At 35.5% G+C, this 22,491-nt stretch overlaps 1 pseudogene across 1 annotated transcript in view; it reads right to left on the minus strand.

The window, feature by feature from the left end:
• LOC149262279 (kinesin-like protein KIN-14C) overlaps nucleotides 1-13,791 on the minus strand; it is an 88,308-nt pseudogene extending 74,517 nt beyond the window's left edge. Inside the window, exons 1-9 of the transcript XR_016258933.1 lie at nucleotides 12,555-13,791; nucleotides 12,174-12,331; nucleotides 11,623-11,752; nucleotides 11,190-11,532; nucleotides 10,946-11,067; nucleotides 10,704-10,778; nucleotides 10,397-10,474; nucleotides 10,114-10,215; nucleotides 9,969-9,998 (exon numbers count right to left, since the gene is read on the minus strand). The product of XR_016258933.1 is annotated as a kinesin-like protein KIN-14C (transcript). The remainder of the gene's footprint in view (nucleotides 1-9,968; nucleotides 9,999-10,113; nucleotides 10,216-10,396; nucleotides 10,475-10,703; nucleotides 10,779-10,945; nucleotides 11,068-11,189; nucleotides 11,533-11,622; nucleotides 11,753-12,173; nucleotides 12,332-12,554) is intronic.
• Between the last annotated feature and the right edge of the window lie 8,700 nt (nucleotides 13,792-22,491).

Here is a 22,491-nt window from a genome sequence, read left to right on the forward strand (position 1 = left end):
TAATATGAAGGATCAATCGAGAGTGACTCACAAGACCTTACCACTTTCCACTAACAAAAGTCAATCCACATAACCAAGGGTAGAACCCCAATCAAACTTGATCTTAAGCGATCAAGTTGTTGAACACCATGCATCCTTGACATAGGGAGTACGGCAGTACACGATACATCCATCTATAGTGCCATGGTCCCTAACCACTTTTCCCAATTCATTCGACAAATGAGAGGTACTTCCCAAGAGTCCCAGACTACAAGAGTAGGATGTATGTTGGGGCATCTATAGGAGAAGGTGAACCACTCATCCTATGCATTATCATCAACCATAGGGGAAGGTGAACCACTTACTCTATGCTCACATATGTCATCATGGGATATCACAAGGGAAGGTGAACCATTCACCCTATACATAGTGTACCTATAGGGTAAGGTAAACCACTCACCCTGTACATAATGTACCTATAGGGTAAGGTGAACCACTCACCCTATGATCACACATAGCTCCAAGTAGTACCCCAAGCCCCATGAGCTCCCAAAGTTCAATGTCCAACTCAAGTGGGACCCTCCCATTCACACGACTCCAAGAATCTCTCGGAAGGCTAAGAACTTGACCTTCCCTAAGGGCTTCTTGAGGATGCTCGCGCCTTGTTCATCTATCTTTAAGTGTTGGAGCCTTATTGCTCCTCATTATACCATATCCCAGATAAAGTGGTACTTGATATCAATATGCTTGGAGCAGTCGTGGAACACAAGATTCTTTGAAAGGCAAATCCCACTTTGATTGTCGCAGTAGATAACTATGGTATCTAGCAGATGCTCAAATAGCTCACTGAAGAGCTTCCTTAACCAAATAGCTTCACAACAAGCCATACTAGTCAAGTGTTTTGCATGTCACAAGGTAAGACATTATGTGAGCCAGTGTCCAAACAAAACAAAAAAAGACAAACGGAAAGCATGGGTTGCAGAATCAACCAAGATTAAAGATTTTGTAGCAAAGTTTGAGGAGTTCTCATTAGTGGTTGTTTGTCTTTTTGGCACTAGTGTTGGAAGTATCCGGTTTGTGGATAGTGATGTATGGTTCATAGTAGATAGTGGAGCATCTGGCCAAATGACGAGAATGAGGGAAGTCTTCCATAGTGTTTTAGACACAGATTCAGACATGCAAGAGAGAGTTGGTATACATACCATACATGCAGTGAAAGGAGTTAGAACAGTGCTATTCTAGCTAGAATTGAGAGGATCTGTGGAGGTAGCAGAGGTGTTATATGTCCCACAACTGAAGACAAACTTTCTCTCAATCTCAACTCTGGAGGATGCAAGGTATGATGTTGAGCTCCAAAAGGGACAAGTATTTATACATTTAGAGGGAGCTACCCAAGACAAAGCAATCAAGTTTGATTTCAAGAAGGGTAAGTTGTACAACTTACAAGGCCAACCTGTAAGTAGTTCTAAGGGGATCAAGGATCGAGAATCGATGTTAGTGACATATATTGAGCAAGAAGCTTTGAAGACTAAGTTGATACCAAGGACTCAGCTTTCTAATCTAGAAGATGGGCAGGAGGCCTCTTCCAGATCTATCAAGACCCGTTGGAATGAGCTAACATTGATGGTTGCTAAGGAGCATCCCCACGGGAGCATGGTTGGAAGAAACAAGGCTTCAAATCATATTCTAAAACAAGTAACAGGGAAATCTTCCAGTTTAGAGGGAGCAAATACAACAGTGAATGACATGGTGGAATTGGAAATAGATTCAGGTGGAGGAGGTTCTTCCAAAAGTACGTACTTTGCTAAGAGGGAGTGTTGAATGTAGCTCAAGCAAAAAAAATCTGCACTGGTCTTGTGTCTAGGCATGCAAAAATCGCCCTCATCTCCTTAGAACACTTGCATTAGGTTGAGCAAGTTGTTGATGTAACTTAGACTAAGTTTAACTTAGGAAAAAGTACATATTAATATGTTGGCTTATTAAGTTGATAAAACTTAAGAAAAGTGAGTAATTTACTTCAATGAATAAATTTTAATCCTAGCCATCGATCTCAAGTGAGGCAAGATGTAATCTCGACCTTCAATCACTTTGAGATTAGGGTTAGGGATAAGAGTAGAGTTTTGGTTGAATGTAAAGTTATAAAAGCAAGGCTAGGGAAAGGGAGAAGACAAACAACAGCAGCACAAGATTGTGAGCAATATCTCAGTGAGCATGCACTGGGTCCGAAGGAGTGCAGAGAGGCTGGAGATCTAAATTTGCACGAGAAAGCAGATCTGCTGGTCAGATCCGCAATATTGTAATATGTATTTTCTCAGTTGGGTCATTATCCTAGGACAAGAGTCAAATAAGTTCTAAGTTTTATTAATGATGAACTGATTTGTTGGGCAAAAATCTGTTTGTAACCAGATTGTATTTGCTTCCACTAAATATTTTTGTTAGGAACTTAGTTTCTTGTTTATTTAGTAATTTATGGGTTGGAATTATATACCAGGTGTTGGGTTGTTGAAAAGCTAAAAAGATCTGTTTGTGAAGGCCTAGTAGCCCTCAGTTTTCGACAGACCTATGAGGCAATTCCGGCTGAGTCTGCTTTGCTGTGACAGCAAGAGGAAGGAGGGTCGTAACCCTGTTTGTGTGGCAGCAGACGAAGAAAGGGAAGGCTGACCCCTGTGGGTGGGTTGGCAGAGAAGGCTGCAGCAAAGGGAAAGAGGGACACAACCCTGAAAGGAGAGGCAGAAGTCCGTAGCAGCTGGCCGCAGCCTGTGGAAGGTCGCAGGCAAAAGGAGGACAAGCTGAGGCCTGCAGGGTGCTTGTAGCACCAAGTTTAAGGGCTGATTGCAGGTCTGCGAAGAGGATAGCAGCAAAAGAGGGACAGGTCGAGGCCTAGAAGGTGTCTTTTGCAGCCCAAAAAGGAGGTCATGAGGACCAGTTTATTACTGAGTAGTAACACAGTCTGGAGGGTTGTGTTTTCCCTTGACTACCAGTGATTGGACAGCTACAGGCTAAGTCACCAGATTCGCCGAATTTCAACCATTAAATTCGAAATTCGGCGAATTTCAATGAGAAACGAACATATTCGTTCGAGTTCGCCGAATTTAATGGCGAACTCGAATTTCAAGACGAATTCGATTTTTTTCGAACAAAATCGCCTGACATTCTATGAAATTCGTCGGACGTTCGATTAAATTCGCCTGCAGTTCGATTAAATTCGTTTTTTCTTCACGCGTTTTAGGTTTAGGTTGCAGCCCGCGGGTTTTATTGCTCGCCGGTTTCATTGTTCCATTGTTTGGGTTACAACTTGTGCGAAGGGTTTCATTTCGTTGGCGCCGGCGGTCCAGACTCCATACTCACCACTACCAGACTCCAGTCACGACTCACAACAAAACAACAGTTGTAATGATAATGTTAAGCGTTGGTCTGGGCTAACAGTCACGTAAAGGGCAGAGCCTTTGGTGCAGACAAGTGCTGGAGGGTGCAAAACTACAGGCCGAGGAAATCTAAGAGGAGAAAACTGCAGGCGTGACTCTACAAACTACAGCGTCTCGACTCTCAGCTGTCAGCCTGCCGACGCCTATAAGGTGTGAAGTTCACAAGGGCTCATCGTTCACGGTTCAGCCTTCAGGTAGGACTCGTTCAAACTTCAAACTTTATGGTCTGTGGTATGGTCTGTGGTATGGTATGGCACTGTAACCGCAGGAAACCACAGACCTTACCTCAGCCTCTACACAGTAGCCCACAAGTTCAGTGATATTTGCATGCCGTAGACGTGATATGTTTGAAACAGCATCAAGAAAGTCTTCATCTGTTTGTACAGACAAATACAATGCTGAGCTGTCTATTTTTTTCACTACAAAAATCTGACATCTTACATGATGCAACAATGAATTGTTGTAGTCACTGTTGTTGCCTTCACTACTAGTCACCAAAGTATGCGCCTTGGATACATCTCAAATTTGTGAAGGCCATGTTCCTCTACACTCAATGCGAGAATTTTTCCTGTCTTCTTTTCCACCACAAAACAATTATCCCCTCCTCAAAAGATTACATCCAGATGTGGACTTTAACTCGTTATTTCACTTACAAAAAGGATATTCTTTTTCAGGTTGGGAATATAAAGAAACATTCTTTAACACGAATGTCTTACCTCCTAATTCAATCTACATATTGCCTCATCCTTCAATATAATGTGTTATTTCATCACCCAGAATAACTGAATCTAACCTAGACCTGTCTTCAACTAATCAACGAAAAAAATCAGATCTAATAGTCATTTGTTTTAAAACTCCAAAATCAAAATACCATGTAACTAACTTACCTTTTGTTTTACAAGCTACAGATACTACAAATTCTTTTTCTTCCCATTGTTTACCAGCCTTTTGCTAAATTTTAACATGGTATGCTACTATGCTCCCAAGCATAGATCATTTTTCTGCATTCCATCTTCAGATGTCCTACTTTCCAGCAGTAATATCACTTCAAATTCATAATTCTGGCCCACATCTAATAAGTTAATTTGTAGGTCATGCTTCTTGACAAATTGATGAACAAATGTCTCCTTACTTGAGATTTAGGTTGGCACCATGGCACCATCCCGTCCATCATTATACACTAATCTTGTCATTATCTTCTTCACTGTGAATGACTGGCCTGTTCCCTGCAAATAGATCTGGGCATAGAGGAGCCAATCCAAGAACAGTAATCTCTAGCACAAGACAATATTAATGATCTAAATACCTAATCCTGAAGCTTGAGTTTGATTTTTCTCTACTGGTTCTGAATCTCTGATTGACAATCTCCCACTCTTCATTATCAAACCTTCTCCTTCATCATTGGCATCTGCCATCAGCTGCACTGCTAAGGAGTCCTAACTATTACCCTTGAAGTCTTGTTCCTTGAATAAAATAAAATAGAAGAGGCATTGCAAACAGAAGTTGGTGGCAAATTGTTACTAACTTACTGCATGACGCATCCAAATTCCAATTGCCAGACTGCCAGTAAAACTGTAAATTAAAAAGTGTTGATAAGAACATTTAGCAGTGTAATTGTGCCATCAAAACAGCATCCAATATAACACTTGTTCAGGAATCAAGGTTCTGTGTGTACACCAGCCTGTAGGCTGTAAGCCTGTAACAAATGCTGGACTTGGAATTTGCCCAGAAAACAATTCACTGCATTATATAATTATATTTACATAGATCTATATATTCGTGTAATAGCTACAGCCTACAGCCTACAGGCCTGTGAGCCTAAATCTTGAAACATACTGATACAAAAGCATAAATATGTGTGCAAACTGCAAAGTGTTTTTAATCACTTTTCCTTTTTCTAAATTCTAACTAACGAAAATGTAATTTCAAAAAAAATTGCAGGCATTTCAGACATTGCAGTGCCAGACATTTCAAACTTCTAAATTCCAATGGCACCCCCAAAATCAACTGCTGTAGCTTGGAATTTTGTCCAAAAAGATGGTTTTAATCTTTCATATCAGCTGTGTGGACATAATTTCACTGGCACTTTGACTAGAGCAATGGATCACCTTCTCGGTATTAGCAATGGAAGTGGAGGTGGTGTTCAAGCCTGCACTAAGATCACCGATGAACAAAAAGCCAAAGTGGAGAAAGACCATTCCAATTCACAGATGCAAAAGCAGAAAAGGGTGAATAAGAGGCAGCGAATTGAGAGGGAGATTGCCATGTCTTCCTCCAACACCATTAATTCAGTTTCAAACATTGGTGGATCAAGTTCTACAGCTCCTTAAGCAAAAACAGGTGGGCCGAAAACATTAAATCAATTCTGGAAACCTGTTGAGAAACAGGAAGTTGATGATGTTGTTGCTGAGTATTTTTATGCATGTGCAATTCCCTTTAATGTGGCGAGGAGTCCATATTTTAAAAATGTAATTAAAAAGGCCATTGATTTTGGGAAGGGCTATGTTCCTCCTGGATCTGAAGCTTTAAAGACAACTTTGCTAAAGAGAGCGAAAGACAGAGTGACAGGAAAGTTGGCTGATATTAAAGAGTCCTGGAAGCTTACAGGATGCACAATTTTGAGTGATGGTTGGTCAGATTTGTGTCATCGCCCATTGATCAATGTGCTTGTTTATTGTCCTCAAGGGGTATTTTTCTTGAAGGCAGTGAATACAATGGATCGAGTGAAGACATCAGAATTTATTTTTGGAATTTTGGATGAAGCGATTCAAGAGGTTAGGGTGGAAAATGTTGTCCACGTTGTTACAGATAATGCATCAAATTGTGTTGGTGCAGGGAAGCTGATTATGGAAAAATATAATCAGATTTATTGGACCCCTTGTGCAGCTCATTGCTTGGATTTAATGTTGCATGACTTAGCCAAATTTCCTTGGGTCAATGAAACAATCCGAAGAGCCAAAACAATTTCAAACTTCATCATCAACCATCGTCTCACTTTGAGCATATACAGGGAGAATGCATCAAAAGAGTTGTTGAGGCCTTGTGATACAAGGTTTGCCACTTTTTATATTACTCTTAAAAGAGTTGTTGAGGAAAAAGCGAGCCTAAGAGCTGTTTTTTGCAACACTGAGTGGGAGAGATCTACCCTCTCAAAAGAAACTAAGGGGAAAAATGTTGAACAAATAGTGCTCAATAATGGCTTTTGGGAAAATGCAAACAAGGTTTTAAAAATTTGTGGCCCAATTGTTAATGTGCTCCGCATGGTTGATGGTGACAAACCTTGTATGGGTTTTGTTTATGGAAGCCTTGATCGTTGCAAAGAGGCCATTGCAACTGCTTTTGATAATGTGGAAGCTGATTACAAGGAGATATGGGATTTAATTGATCATAGATGGAAGATGATGCATAGTCCATTACACGTAGCAGCATGCTATTTGGACCCTAGATTGTTTGGGTTACCAAGACATAGGGACGAAGAAAACATGAATGGACTTATCCAGTCTATTGAGAAGCTAAATCCAGATCCAGAGATTGCAGGTTTGATCAGAAGTCAATTGACAGCATACAGGTTAGAAGAAAGATTATTTGGAACAAAATCAGCAAAGTATGATAGGAGCAGAAGTGATCCAGCACTATGGTGGGAATTTTATGGTTCAGGGGCACCAGAATTGCAAAATTTTGCAATTCGTATCTTAAGCCAGGGAACAAGTGCATCAGCGTGTGAAAGGAATTGGAGTTCCTTTGACCACATTCATTCCAAAAAAAGAAATAGATTGTCATCTGGAAAATTAGAAGATCTTGTTTATGTTCGTAGTAACTTGCAGTTGGCATTGAAGAATGTGGCTAAAGAGTCATCCAATTCTTCTACTCCGTGGATCGATCCTGTTCCAAATGCAACAATGGATGATGCTGATTTGTACATTGATAGTGACATAAACACTGACAGGGAATTCACTGATGAATCTGGTGCTGAAGCATCTAGCGGATTCACATCTCCTCTTGATGACATAGAACTTTTTGATATAACAAGTGGGCAACAGGAACATCAAGAATAAAACTTGTGTTCCTATTTTAGATTTCTAGTTTAGTTTTTGCATGAACAATTTTCTAAAACTGCCAAGCTACTTTAAAGTTTAAACTTTAAACCGTCTTTGTATCTTATAAATTATAATGCAGAGTTTTTCATTGAACTGCCAAAAGAATATCTATTTGTATGTGTTAGTGGATGTATTCATGTATCATGTGTCATATGGACAATGAAAATTCTTTAAAACTGTTTTTGTATATTTTTTTATGCCAATCTATCTTTAAAAGATTGAATTATTTTAAGATTCAGATGTATTTTATTTTTTGAACAGTTATGAATGGTTGCTCACAGGACTTGCTGCCATACCATTTCTCATATGCATATCTATCTTTAATATACATTTTTTTTTCGAATTTCTATATGTCGAATTTTATCGACAAAATTTTAGTTGCCGAACTTTATTCGAATTTCATGGTCGCCAAACTCGAACTCGAACTCGAACCTGGTGACTTAGGCTACAGGAGCAGCAAATGGTCAGCATACTATGGCAGGTACAGTGAGCAGACTGTGTCACAGAGACCAAGGAGGGTTTCTGCACCAAGGACAAGGGTTTTCTGTGTAAGCTTTCCCTTGTTGGCATTTTACTGAGCATTGTAAAAGGGTCATTTTCTTTTGTATGGGAACCCTAGATTATTGTTGAAGGACTAATAAGAATTTTTTTTTGGGAGGTGCTGAATTTTTGTGTTCCTGTGCATGATCTGATTGTTGGTTTTATAAGTACAGCCGTGCAAAATTTGTTTCTAGTTAGGTACATCGGTTAATTAGTTAATTAGAGGCTGTTAACAGATCTGGTGTGTGAATGTGTGTGCACTAAGCCTAGTGCCCACATGCCCAAATTCTAACATGAACATAGTTGATTTAAAAATTTCCAGTCATGTTTTTTACATTGATGAAAAGTGTTGTCCCTGTCCCCTGCACTCACCAAAGTACCCTAGTAACTTAGTTTGATACATGTTTCTACCTACGAGCATACAGTTGTCTTAAACTCTAGCTTGGAAAGAAAGAATGAGACAATGTTCAACAACCCCACGATCAAAAGATGGATCTGATCTTCATCTGACACAATACTGATTTGCTATTTATAAAAAACTATGTATGTAAGATGGAACCAAATACATTGGTTACACTACACTAGATCAGTAAGTGCAGCCACAAAATTTTTGAACTCAGGAAACACAAGGCTTAGTTAAGTTCCAAAATCATAGGATACAATAAAGAGTACCAAAGCAACAAGTTTCTGACAATAAACAAAATTGCACCACCTTGAAAAAATTAGGGTGAAGATTGACCACAAACAAATCAGAAACACATTAATAAATAAACTCTGTGTTAATTACTTAATCTCTTCACATTGTTTTCATGACAAGAATTAACTGATCCTGAATCCTAGGCATCTTTTCAATGTCCAAAAAAATGATAAAACACACCCTCACAATAAGACAACAAATATTGAGGAAAAAAATAAAGCTCAATTAGAAGGAAGATATAGGCTAATAGCCCAACTAGCCACAATCTTATGGTAAGGCAGAGGACTTGCCATGACAATGACATGACCTGAGTTCAAACCAGATTGGGCATGCTCCCTTCTGTTTATATTCGTTCATGGACACAGGGGGGCAAGCAGATAAAGCTAGGTGCAAGTACTGAGTGAATTTTTACAGTATAAATGCCCCTCGGGCACAGCAACTTGGTTGAAAGAACTCTTGCAATTGACAGTGTACTATGCCCATGTTAATGCAGGGAAGCATTTCCAATTTTCCCCTACCAGGAAAAAATAGAAGCTAGAAGGAAATATAAAGTGATATAAAGTGGAGATCAACTATAACAGCTCAAAGTCAAGAGTATGCTGGGCATTTAACTTTGTTAACAATGCAGGATTTTCAGTTTGTTAAAGTAAAAAAAATAGAAGCATTATGAGCCGTGACATAATAACAAGAGCACAACATGATGTGTGTGTTTGTGTGTGTGCACCTAGACTTGTGCATTTCATTCATTGAAATGCAAAAGAACCTAACAAAAGCTTTGATCACCTAAAAGTAAAAAGTAATTTTCAAAATAGGTCCTCCAACTTATATCCCTGAGTTTTGTCAAATATCAGTTGTCGATTATCTATTTCCCATTACTATTAGTCATGATTCATGGCACAATCAATTACATTGATTCCATCAACACAAGGGTTTTATCATAGACATCTGCTTTTAATTAAAAGTAAATTAACGTATCACCTGATTATTCAAAGAGGGTAAAAATTCTGGATTATTCGAAGAAGGTTATAGATTCTGCAATTTGGAATATAACTCAAGCATACAAGGTCTGATTTAGAGGCCAAAAAAGGATCGGCGTGCAGTCAGTGAATTTCCGAAAGTAAAGACCCCAAGGGAGAGCTCAGCATTTTAATGTTAATTGATGCCAAGCTGCATCAAAGTCTGAACAATAAATGACAAATTTTGGATTAAAAAACTAAGATGGAAACCAACCTTTATTTTTTGTACTTGATCTGTAAGAAGCTGCCAAATCACATAAACAAAAAATCATCAGACCGAAGCAAATAAAAAATGTAAGAAATCAAGGAAACGTAAATACAGTACTTTCTGATATCTTGCTTAAATATCCTGTGAATACCTTGATTTCTTCTGCTGATCCAGCAGCAAGAGCCTCTAGTATATTTGACCTTGCAATAATCTTATCTTCTCGTGCAAGAACTTCTCTGACTGCATTTTTCAGCTGTAAAATTGTGTATCTGTTATGTGGTTAATATAAGACCTTGGGCAAGTTGAATACAAACAAATTTTCCCACATACACCCAGCTAGTATTAATTTTGTAACGCTTACAACCCATCTTAATTCTTGTTCATCGTGGTCATTAAATCATTAAATCATGACAAGTTTAAACAATAAGGCATACTTTCTTCATCTGTTGTCCTTGGTTTAGAAGGCGGCGTTCAAACTCTTCCATTATTTTCCTCAGCATAAATTCAAAAAGCTGCGTAACATAAATTCTATTAGAGCCATCTTTTTTACTCCATATATTGACAGAATTGATGAAAATTGAAAAGCTTGATGCATTAAGGAAGGAATTCTGCCAAGCACAAAACAAGAAATCCAATAGACCCTTCTTTTAGATGACAATACGTTAACCACATTGCAGAAAAATAGATAAGTTGAAAGTTATAAAGGCACCCGGCCCGCAGGCAACACCTCAAATTACTTACTGAAGGAACTTCTTCATTCTGTTTGTCACCAAGTATAGCACCAACGAGAGTTAAAAGGGACTGGGATGGTGCATTCTGCATGCAATAGGCAAAAATGTAGATAGAAAATGATTGATTGCTGACAGCATGGTCTCCGTAAAAATCAAACAAACAAAAATGAGAATAAGATTGATTAATAAACAATTAACACCAACATACATTTCATTTTAATTACAACCATGGAGACAGGTTTTAAAAATTACATCAAGACAATTCAAGATTCCAGAACTCTCTACTGCTTGAAGATCTGGATAGCGCCTTGCTTTTACTTGTAAAACCTCTCGAAATTTTTGTCCAATGTTTTGTATCCATGCCGATGTTGAATCTAAAAGCAAAATTAAAACAGAATAAATAAGCATCAAATTCATGGTTCTGAATGGTGCATAACCTACACTGCCCCTCAAAGGAATGATTAATAATTTTCTTTCCTTTAGATCCTACTCATACCTGACATAACAGAACTTGATAAAAGACTCTCAGCATCAAATCTCGTAGGCAATTTCACTACTTTTGGACCATTCACCCCAGAAGATTGATCTGTCACTTGTTGATCTGAAGTTGCACAATTTTCCAGATCCGGAAGTACCCATCTTTTCCGTGGCTGGCTTCCACTTTTTAGAGTGGTGTTGAGAGATTTTCCAGGAGAAGCACCTCGAACTGTGGACTTAATGTCATTGGGGATGCCTGTATCAGCCACCTGTTTCCATAGGGACTGAGTTTCTACTCCATTCTTCGAATCATAAAATTCTTTCAGAGACAGAAGACAGTCTACAACAGTCACCATATTACCCTGAAAACATCCACACATGCGAAGGCTGAGAAAGCGAAACAGATGATTCTATACAGGCAACATCAAGAAGAAAAGGCCAAGTAATCCTGCCTGTTCCAAATCAGAAGCTTCAAAAGTTGGCAGCCTTAAATCATCTATAGCCACCAGGAAATTCCTGACATTCTCGAACCGCAGAATGCGCAGCACCTTCAGTAGTTGCCAGGCCTGGTTTTGATACAATCTGCAAGAAATTGTCCCCTTCAAATGGTAAATCTGGAAATATTAAACAACTGACATAGCATAACAGAGACACTCGTGTTCACTGTAAGAACACTTCGAGATAGGTTAGGCCCATGTTTGCTTCTCCGCAAACCATAGAGGTATAGAATGTGCAAAAAGCCCTTGTTCGTGTACAGGAACATGTGCAAAAACCATTTTTCTTTCATTTGCAAAATCCCAAGAGATTGAAGATTTTCATTTGGAGAAGCTTGTTCAAAAAGTTTTTCAGTAACATGCAGACAAAAATTTCCCTTCTATGTAAAATATAATATCCGCTGGAGTCTAATTGCTGAATTCATTATTGGCTCTAGAACGGAAACAAAAATTGTCTACTGTCTTAAACATGGGGAATAAACACATGGTAAGGAGGAGGTAAAATGTACCTTCGGTATCGAGCCAGGATTCAATTTATTCATGACCTGGCAAAGAATGCTCCCATTACTTAAGCATGCTCTCAAATCCTCTTCCGAAGGCTCATCAGGGAGATTTACTGTGGCGAACATGCCGTTAAGCCAAGCCGCCACATCAGTCCTTCGTGTAGCTAGATCACGGAAATACGACAACAGGTTACTGGCGCAATGGTAGGAATAGAGGTTTTAAACAGATAAAAGTAAAAGAAGAGGAGTTTCTCAAACAATAATTCCTGTCCTAACTCCATTCATCGCAAGCAGCTGAACCAGATCTCCATTATGGAGAGACAAGCCTTTTAAAAATAAATAATACCTCTAGAAATCGAAAAGACTTGAAAAAAAAATTCAAGATACCTGCTTCTGCAGCTCTTCTTGAAGACATTTGTATGTCGCTCAATTTCATGGTAAGCTGTTGGCAAGCGTGTTTGATACCGTCTTCAACCAGAGCCTCAGCAGTCTGAAATCCGTTTCGAATGACATAGTTGTTATTATTTCCATTATCGCCATTACTAGGAGCGTTCGGGCTCATGAACTTGCCGTCGACAGTTGAACTGTCAGAGTAACCAAAGGAAGAGCTGTTGCTGTTCTCGAACGACGAATTCATGGCCAAAACCCGACCTCACGCCGTTCTCCTGGAGCAATTTGCGTCAATCTTTAACGCCAAACAATAAGTTTCCCGTCAAGAAAAAAAATCTTTATTAACAATTCCTCGCAATAGAAACCGATATTTTCAAATGCTGAGCTCGAAGATTTAATATATTCAGACTGCTCCGTCAACACAAGCTCTGTGTGCTTGACGTGCAGAAAATGCTGTCAATGTTATGCGTCCAAAGCTCAGAACATGAAAATGCCGTCCATAATAACAATCTTTACTGCATTAAATACAGAGACTTTATAGATCGATTCGGACTTGCAATAACTACTTCCCTGCATTCGCTGTTCCGGTGGATAAGAGTAATATTTACAAAGCTACATTTCGGCCTCCACAGATCTTTTCCCCTTCCTCGCAACGCATTGCGTGAATTTTTACGGTTCAAGTTTCGATCTTTATGTGCACCATCCCTACACACTTGAAAAATAATGATGGCTGCTTTCAACCCTGCGAAGAACGCGAACCGCAGATTAAACACGCAATGCGCCAGTCCCTTGATTGGAATTAAGGAAAACAAGTTCTCGTGTCGCCTCGGTTCTGCTTGTAATATGGCAAAAGAGAGACCGATCGAAAGCCTGAAAAAAGCATAGCCAATTGACCGAGTCAGAATCCCCACGACTCGCTCGGAGATCCAACTGCAAACGAATATCGCGTTTCCATCTTCAGCCCCTCTCCTGCAAAACTTCCTCCGCCATAACCCAGAGACATCACTTCCGTTCCCTCCCAATCGCGCCTAAATCCAAGCCTCCCGCCGAACCTCCCGCCCTGGAAACAACTTCAACATCATCTTATGTCCGTCCTCATTAAAGCCTCAGTCCATCTCACCGCAGGTCTCGGTATCAAATCGCAGGGGCCTTATCTTCATGGCACAGGAAGTTACAAAGATCGCGATGCCGCCGAGTCTGACGCCGTGGCCGTGTTACCGTGAGTCTAACGGACATCGGCGTTAGAGCAACCGAATAAATACAAATACGAATCGAAATCGACGGGTCAAACTCCCGTCAGCGCCCATCGGGCCTGTTCGGTTGGACATAAACTGTCGGCAGTTGACCGGATACAGCCCCACCATACAGTGCACAAGCTTGCGGTAGACAGACAGCTGCAGGTCACCATAAGACGTAATCCTTGCGAAATGGCCCATTAGGGAGTGAGTGTTTTCATGCAACGGGCTCACATCGTCAGAAATATTTTATTAAATTAGGGTAGGACTAGGTAATCCACTTAATTCCTAGTATTAAATTTTACGAAGGGGTTTACAAGCCCTTACTTTTAATTTTAATATATTTTATTCACTTGTAGATCTTTCCTTACATCTCAAGCCAGTACTAAATATTCTGAACACACTCATTATTCAAAAACTGAAGGGGGGATCTGCTCACTTTCCAAAACGTGAGTAGCAGCAACATTCAAATTTCAAATCCATCGTGCACTGCATTTTGATTGAGATTTCTGAACAGCACTTTTGCATCTAATGGTCGTGGGTTCGATTTTTCCCATTTGTTCAATGAACGGGGCATTGACTTTTTATAGTACTGATTATCTACTTCCTTACATCGAGTGTTGTGGGCCCCACATGAATCAAATTGCGAACCAACGACAAGGAAGAGAATTTATTCCTCCTCGGGGTCATAGAGTCCTCAAGAACGGGAGGTGTAGGTGTAGGTGTTTGAGGGGTAAAATCCAAATATATATATATATAATTTTGAACATAATTGAGGTGAAGTATACTATAAGTAAGTAGTGGATTGGATTTGGAATATATTTTAAAATTGTTTATATTTGGTTAAGAGTTTGTTTTTTTGCATGTAAGAAAATTAGTTAACAATTAGGGTTTTATTTGGACATATAGAAACAGGTTAACAATCCGAGACTCAAAAGTATAATTCAAAGTACCATCATTTTATTTGAATCAAAGTGATGAGCCAATTTACATTGAAGATTGTCTTCCGTGTTAATTTGATAACCAAATTATAATAGATTTTTGTACGTTGAAAAAAAGAAAAAGAGTAGTGGGTAAAAGAGAGTGTATAACTAAGAATAATAATATTTCAAAAGTAAAGTGAAAAGGTAAAAGAAACTCAACCAACTGGAGGATTTACGTGGGTATTCGATAAAAAAAGGACAACAAAGTCGGTAGATTGGAAGGAAAGGAAAAAGGCGTGGCGAATAAAGAGGCTAACTTTGGGAAAGATGTAGAGAGAATAAAACTTTAATACGCGTATACAATACAAATCCATACACGCTTCTGATTGGTTGGGGCCAGTTCCTCCTACATTTGAGTGATTCGTGAGTTTCAACTCCCACTAATAAAATAATGAGTGTTTTCAATTTTACCGCTATTGAGATCAGGGGGATTGTTTACTTCAATTAATTATTCATAACATTATGTTATCACCATACGAGATTTATTTAGTGATTTTGATATGAATATAATCATCTAGGCGATATAAGGAAAGGAAAGGTGAATGCATTGGTTTTTTAATGGGTAATTTATGTGGAAAAAGGTGCACAGTTTTATTCATGTTTAGGTAAGATGCATTGTTCATTTTTTTATTGTGATATATCAATGTTCATTATGTAAGTGATTAATTTATTAATTTTGAAATGAATGTAATCATGTAAGTAATATAAGCTAAAAGGTTGAGATAGTTTTTTTAATTAAAAAAATACATGTTAATGAGTTTGGTGGAGTAAAAAATGATTGTTTTTTATCATTTAATTATTATGTAGTAATTTACTTTTTAAATTGTTTTTTAATGGTTATTATAATATCACAATGATTTTAATAAAATAATTTAAATTTTTGAAATATATATAAAATACATTTTTTTAATTAAAATAATTTGGGGAAGATTTTTCTTTTTTTTTTGGAAGATTTTTCTATTTTCTTGGTCACACGTCATAATCAATTTTATTCAAATCGTTAAAAGCGTTTATATGGGAGAATCAAATTTTTAGGTCATTTTTAAATCTACTTAGGAACTAAGTATTATTGACTCGATATTTTGTGATGAGATCTTTCATAACATTATTTCTTGATAAATTTTTCGAAATATATAATTAAATTATTATATGGTGATTATTGAAAACATTTGTCCTTAGGTTTAATATACAATTACTTCCCATTGAAATATCATTAAACCATTAAAACTAAAATATTTATCTATCTAATTATAATAAAAATAAAAATATATTCTTATGAAATATACCCTATATCTTTATAGAAAAAGTATTCCTTCTTAACTATGAAATTATGTGTATAGATTTGAGTGTTAATTATTATTAGTTCTAATACCTATTTTACCATTTAACATAATGTCAAACTAAACCATTACATTATCATTAAATCCCACAATATTAGATTGGTTATTGGAAGACCATTTCACTTTGTATGCTCATAAGATTTACAACGCTCGGTTTTATATGGAACTTGGTAAATGACATCCGATGCCATTCCTCGTAAGGAAAAAAATATCATCGAAAATAAGAGATTCACTTTCCTCGACAACTAATATCTGATGTGAGAATAGAATAAAATATATGAGTGCAAGTATATAAAAATCATTTTAAGTGATTTTATATATTACTTTTTGTGGGTTACACTAGATTACCGTAAGAAACCTTTTTATGGTGGATATGGTTAATTACATGTGGTCCTTTTGCACCTTTCTCAAGTATGGAGGTGATTGAATTCATTAACACTAAATTACATTATAAAGAGTCGTTTTGTCTAAGAAATATGCGGTGGGATGTTTACATGAACCAGAATTTTATGGTTGAAATTTAGTGGATATGGTTTATTACATGTGGGTGTATTTTGTATATTTTTCAAATATGAAAGTGATTTTTCATATTTGAATAGATTATTAATAAATTATAATACAGTTATTTTACAAAACAAAAATGTATAATAAGATGTTTAAATGAATATAAATTATAGAAAGAAAGAAAAAATAGATTTAAATTTATTATGAATATCATAAAATTAAAATTGAGGAATGTTTGGTGTATTTTGCACTTTTTCAAATATGAAGGTGATTGAATTCAATAGTAATAAATTATAATAGAGTTATAGATGAACATAAATTATAGAAAGAATCTTTTAGATTCAAACTTATCATGAGTATCACAAGGTTAAAGTTAAGGAATGTTTAGATTCAGGCTTTCCATAAGTGTTACAAGATCAAGGATGACAAATGTTTTTCTTTAGTGATGTCATTTATAGATTTTATTATTATTATTGTTAGGCAACTATGGTTTGCGGTCACTGCCGCAAATATGGAGGTGATTGAATTGACTAGTAGTAAATTACAATGGGGTCATTTTGCCTAAGAAATGTGTAAAAGGATGTTTAGATGAACATAAATTATAGAAAGAATCTTTTAGATTCAAAATTATCCTGAGTCTCACAAGGTTAAAGTTGAGGAATGTTTAGATTCAGATTTTTCATAAGTGTTACAAGATCAAGGATGAGTGATGGTTTTTATTAGTGATGTCATTTATAGATTTTTTATTATTATTATTAGGCAACTATAGTTTGTGGTCATGGAGGTGATTGAATTGACTAGTAGTAAATTACAATGGAGTCATTTTGCCTAAGAAATGTGTAAAAGGATGTTTAGATGAACATAAATTATAGAAAGAATATTTTAGATTCAAACTTATCATCAGTCTCACAAGGTTAAAGTTGAGGAATGTTTAGATTCAGACTTTTCATAAGTGTTACAAGATCAAGGATGAGTAATGGTTTTTTATTAGTGATGTCATTTATAGATTTATTATTATTATTATTAGGCAACTATAGTTTGTGGTCATGGAGGTGATTGAATTGACTAGTAGTAAATTACAATGGAGTCATTTTGCCTAAGAAATGTGTAAAAAGATGTTTAGATGAACATATATTATAGAAAGAATCTTTTAGATTCAAACTTATCATGAGTATCACAAGGTTAAAGTTGAGGAATGTTTAGATTCGACTTTTCATAAGTGTCACAAGATCAAGGATGAGAAATGTTTTTTATTAGTGATGTCATTTATAGAATTTTTTTATTCTTATTAGGCAACTATGGTTCGTTGTCACTGAGCAGCCGCTACGTCCACAGGCAATAATCCACGCATATCCATCCAAAGGTAGCCTAATATGTCGGGCCTAATCTGAAGGGCATGGAGGAGATTTGATCACGTGACCTCCCAATAGGCAAGGTACTTAGGAACGAGAGCTCGACCAATTGAGTTATCCCTGTCAGTTATAAATTATATGAGAAATGTTGGCATCGAGGAGATTTGATCGTGTGACCTCCCAATAAGCAAGGTACTTAGGAACAAGAGCTCGACCAATTGAGTTATCCCTTAGGGCTAATGTCATTTATAGATTATATGAGAAATGTTTTTAATTAGCAATGTCATTTATAGATTATATGAGAAATGCTTTTAATTAGTGATGTCATTTATAGATTATATGAGAAATGTTTTTAATTAGTGATGTCATTTATAGATTATATGATTTATGTATTTGAGGTCTTTTTTGCTTCTAGACAGTAGTTTATATATTTAGTTTGTATTAAATTAATTATGAAAAATTTAATTTGCTTGTTATTTGATTTTGTTTTGGATATGTCAGTGTTAGTAAATATCTTTTTACTATATTAATTTAGAAAGGAATTATATTAGTATTGAAACTTTTAAAATAATAATACAATTTTAAGAAATTTTGTTAATATTAAAAAATTTAATATAAGAATACCAAAACTTAAAGAAGGAATTTTATTTGTATTGATATTTTTAAGATATGAGAAGCAAACTTTGAAAATTTTGTAAATTTTAGTTAATATATTTATATCGTTTTGCTATATATTAGCTCTAATGATTTATTTTTATTAATGAGTTTTACTAACTTAATATGTTCAATTTACAACATATTTTAATAAATTGGATATGTTTTTACAAACTCAATAGGGTGTATGTATTTAAACAATGAAATTAATTCCTTTATGTGTCTTTTCCCTTTAAAGAAAGTTAAAGAAACATGAAGAACTTTTGAAAATATAAGAGAAATGGGTGAATTCCCTTTAAGAAGATTAACATTTTAGAGTGTTCTTTTAAAATGAGAATGTTTAGCTAAGTGTGGACCAAAGCCTAATTTTCAAGGAATTATAATCAATAGCATGTTTCATGGATGATAAATGACTACAATGTAGTGAGGTTGACTCAATTTGTAGTTTATTTTGGAATTGTATATATGTAATGAAGTTAACACTATATAGAATTATAATCAATAACATGCTTCATGGATGACAAATGACTACAATGCAGTTAGGTTGATACAATTTGTCATTTATTTTGGAATTATATATGTAATAAAGTTAACATGATATAGAATTATAAGATCAATAATATGCTTCATGGATGATAAATGGCTACAATATAGTGAGGTTACACAATTTGTCACTTATTTTGGAATTGTATATATGTAATGAAGTTAACACGATATGTTATTTATTTTAAAATGAGAGGGAGAGAATTTTGAAACAAATTGTCATTTATTTTAGACAACATAGTGAGGTTGACACAATTTGTCACTTATTTTGCAATTGTATATATGTAATGAAGTTAAGGCTATATTTATTTTAAAATGAGAGAGAATTTTGAAACAAATTGTCATTTACTTTACATTGTATACATGTTTTGAAATAATTGAAACTTTACTTAAAACATATAACATCATTCATCTTCAATTTTATATTTTGGAGATTTCCCCATATGTCACTTATTTTAAAATTATATATAGAGAGAGTGGGTGTTTTGAAACAAATTGTCATTTATTTTAGATTATATATGTGTGTTTGAAATAATTGAAACTTTACTTAAAATATATAACATCATTCATATCTAATTTTATATTTTGGAGATTTCCTTAATATTGATTTTATTATACTTTTTCATTTTTTAAAATGGCACTATATTTTAATTGTTTATATATATATATATATATAGATAATTGTAAAAATGTATTCAATGACACAGAGTTTTCTCATTATTTACTTAAGGAGTATCTGTTTAATAATTTAAATATACAATTGTGTTAATTGGGCTTATCTTGGGTAGTTAGGCATAATGTTTATTATCTTCCCCACTCAGGTTCAATTCCCTATGTAAAATGATGACCAGAAATATTGTTGTAATGGCTACATGCCTTTGAATATTATTGTATTGACTCTCGCTCTCACCTTTGTATTAAGAAAAATAATCATTAACTTTTACAAAATTTCATATGAATATGAATATTATCCTTTTATTATATTTTATATTAATAAAATATATTTAAAAAGATAAATATAATATTTATTTTACATTTACGTTTATGTGATTAAAAATATTTATATTTAAATTATTAATATGTGTCTTATTCTAATATGGCAATGAATGTTAAATTGTTATTATATGGTTTTTCTACACAAAATGAAAGTATGACTCTTTTTCATGGAATAGTTAGAGAGAAATTTAAAAATTGATTTCTTATAATTGACATATTTAATTAACATATTAATGTAAATTAATGCATTTCACTTCTAAAAAAATGTTATTACAATAAAGTTTATTATATCACAAGTGGAAATTGAATTTGGATGGAAATGACGACAAATTCCTCCCATCATTTTAATAAATCCAATTGACAAATAAAAAAGCAACTTATCTGTATGTGTAAAGAGTTTCAAAAAATGATGATATTTTCACATGCATTATTGTATATGATATTTAGACTTAAATTATACTTCATGTATATGATATTTTAAATTTAAATCATATTAACTTAAATCCATTTTAATTCCAAATCTATTAAGTTAAAAAAGATGAAAAGTTAAAATAAATCTAAACCGATTTAATTATTAACTATAATTATAATTATTTATTTTATTTTATTGATTTTTATGTAATTTATTTATGTGAAAAATATTTTAATTATAATTATTATTTTATTTTATTTTTTATATAAATTTACTAATCAAAATATTTATATAACGTAACTTTCTCAAACTAATAAATTCATTTAAATATCAAATTTGAATATATTAAATTCTTTATAATTATTTTTTTTCCAAAGAAAAAAATCGAACTTTTTATAATCAGAATAAAAAGTTACATAGTATATGCCGAAGCATTCTGTTTGTTGTATGATTTGATAATCATAGAGCTCTACAAGAAGAGACTTCCCTTCCTGTCCAAAACTGAGAAAAAGTGGTACCCCTGATCTGAAACCGTGAGCCTCCTCATATTGAGGAAAACAACTCCCGTCTCAAGGTCAGTCATAGCAAAATATACATTTCCATATACTAAAAGTCTCCATAGAAAAGTAAAATCAGTGCATCTATTTCCCGGGTCTCCTCCCCGAGGAAAACAACCCAAACAGAAAATAGATACAAATGTCATGCAAAACTGAAAACAGTTTGTTAAATAAACCATAACAGTTGTAAACAAAACCAAGGAAACAAGCTTTGCATAGCCTGAAGAGTCCCAAAAAGTAAACAGACTAAGAGTAAGGAGGCTGATCCGTAACACGGATCTCTCCATGGTTCTCCTCCTCTATTCTCCAACGGCCCAAATCTTGTTGCGGACCCTCTTTAGAAAGCCTGTCTATTGAATCATTGTGTTCCCTATAGATGTGGCATAGAGAGAAAACATTAAAGGAAAGCTTTAACTGCTGAATCTCTTCTAATAAAGGTATCAAGATATAATTTTGACATCTACTTTGCCCATTGGACCATTTTATAACATTCAAAGAATCCCCAAAAATCTGAACTGTGAAGATGTTCCTGTGGATAAGCCAGCATAAAAGCAGTTTTAGAGCAGACAATTCCACGAAATTATTTGAGCCAGTGCCTAATCCCACAGAGGCTTTTAGGTTCTGGTTTTCATTTAAGTGTATGACCAACCCTGCTCCTGCTCTATTGTTCTGGGATGCCCCGTCAAAAAATGCCCAGGGTATACCTTCCTTAATTTGTTCCTCTCTGACCTGTCTGGGAGTCCTCTCCTCTTCTGATTCGGGGATGTTTGTGAAAATAGAAGTACATTGTATAGCAATAGTCTCGAGAGGGGTATCCTTATCCAAGAAGATGCTCCTGTTCCTGGCTATCCAGATGCCCCATGCGATAATGGGAGGTAAATTCCGCAAAGTCCCCTCTGGATATAGGTGCCACCATTTATACCAAACATCAGAGAAAATTTCCCCTTCCCAGACTACATTCTTCTGGATGAGCTTCCCAACCTCCAACCACACTTTTTTAACAATAGGAAAATCTATAAAGAGATGCCTTATTGTTTCAGATTCATTTTTTCATAGTCAACATCTCCCCGGTCCTGACTTATATCTGGATTGAAGGATGTCCCATGTAGGGACCTTTCACTTGAGAATGCACCAGAAAAAAGTCTGGCTTTTGCAGGGCGTTTTAACTTCCATAAAAGCTTGACCCACCATTCCAAATCCCCCCAGCCTTTCTTTGACATAAGGAATTTATACCCAAATTTTGGAGAATAGGATCCAGATTCTGCATGGGCCCACACCAATTGATCCGGTCTGTCTTTTAGTCTCACATTTGACCTGGAGAGTTCTTGGGTAAAGGCCTTACAATCGTTCCACCGATG

The sequence above is a fragment of the Pinus tabuliformis genome, chromosome 6 (assembly GCF_031772625.1).
Source record: "Pinus tabuliformis cultivar Carrire ecotype Pingquan chromosome 6, CPIR1, whole genome shotgun sequence".
Classification (NCBI taxonomy): domain Eukaryota; kingdom Viridiplantae; phylum Streptophyta; class Pinopsida; order Pinales; family Pinaceae; genus Pinus; species Pinus tabuliformis.